The 1700-nt window shown below is 24.0% G+C and overlaps 1 protein-coding gene across 1 annotated transcript in view; it reads left to right on the top strand.

Annotated features, from left to right (window-relative positions):
* LOC111688764 (protein cueball) overlaps window positions 1-1700 on the top strand; it is a 22323-nt gene that overhangs the window by 18526 nt on the left and 2097 nt on the right. The window lies entirely within an intron of this gene.

Genomic DNA, 1700 nt, shown 5'->3' with positions numbered 1-1700 from the left:
AGATAGATAGATAGATAGATAGATAGATAGATAGATAGATAGATAGATAGATAGATAGATAGATAGATAGATAGATAGATAGATAGATAGATAGATAGATAAATACAACAACAAGGTATAGAATACAAAAATCTACAAACTTCTGATCGATGTTACTGCTAGAATTATAGTAATTTTACCAAATAGTAATAACAAAAATCGCGGCAAATGCAACCTTTAAGAAACACATTTAAAATAACTAAATTAACTTAACAAAATGAAATCAAATACTCTATTAAATTTAATTCTATTCTTTTGCCCTAACCTATAAAAGTAAATCAGCAATTTTGGTCCTGGCCTAATTCTAAAATAATAAATCAGCAATTTTGATCCTGCCCCAGTTCTAACCATAAACGAAAATAACACTTCTTATTATTAGTGCATCAATATTTTTTTCAACACTTTAAACAATTACTGATTTAAATTGTAATTTTGCGTTAAAAAATTATTAGATAATTGTAAAAATATAAATATTCTTATCAAAGAACTTATAAAACATAGAATTCAATAATAATTATAAAATATACATTTACCAACAAGGTAAATGTATTTTTTTTTTTGCAAATTCTCGGAACTCATTTGTTTACAGAATTTTTTTAATCTACAAGTTCCAGGTCAAAATTAATGAACAAATTTATGAAATTCCTTTAGAAAAAGAACCGTGATATTTATTGACTTTTCATTTCAGATTAAAATAGATTATTAAGAATAAAAAAAATAACATTTCTGAGAACAACCAAAAGGTCTAGAGAACAAATAAACTAACAAAAAATAATAATTTAAATTAAGCGTTAAGGTCTAAATGTTGAAATTTTACAACGAGAAAAAAATAAATAAATTATTGAAGGCGTAAATAGTTTTTTATTATTATTGAAATCATTATAAAGCGTAAAAATTATTTAAAAGTTAATTATAAATTTTTAATAACTTACAAATTGTCTCTCGCATCTATTTACATATTAAATTATTGTGAAAAAAATACTCGTTTGTTAATTTGTTTGCATACTTTTAACTTTTCTATATACATATTTATCATATAAACAATAATAATCTATGTGTGTGTGTGTGTGCACACTGCACACACACACACATAGTGACTAAAGCGATAAAACATCTTAAAAATCTTATCATATGATGAATGAAGAAAAATATAGAGAAAAATACGTCATTACTTTTTGCACTGGCCCCCACAAAATAAAAATAAATTAAATAAATAAAATACATATATGTTTATGTATGTATGCATTGAAATATTATGGAATTTTTGTCATGCCGTAAAAAAACTGAAAAAAAGTTTTTTAAAATATATTAAAATAAAATAAAAATTTGTTTTACTATAATATTTACAGTAAACCAAAATCAATTAAATAAGTTGTTGACTTAACCCTTTTTGCTAATATAGGGCATGTTGAAAGAATTCATCTATCAGTCGTTGTTTAAGACAAAATTATATAAATGAACTATAAAAACTAAACTCTAGACTATAGACTAAACTATAGACTAGACTATAGACTAGATAATAGATTAGACTATAGACCAGACTTTAGACCATGCTATAGACCAGACTTTAGACTAGACTATAGACTAGACTATAGACTAGACTATAGACTAGACTATAGACTAGACTATAGACTAGACTATAGACTAGACTATAGACTAGA

The sequence above is a fragment of the Lucilia cuprina genome, chromosome 5 (genome assembly GCF_022045245.1).
Source record: "Lucilia cuprina isolate Lc7/37 chromosome 5, ASM2204524v1, whole genome shotgun sequence".
Classification (NCBI taxonomy): Eukaryota; Metazoa; Arthropoda; class Insecta; order Diptera; family Calliphoridae; genus Lucilia; species Lucilia cuprina.
Note: the sequence above shows the minus strand (reverse complement) of the source record. Positions and strands in the feature narration are given on the sequence as shown.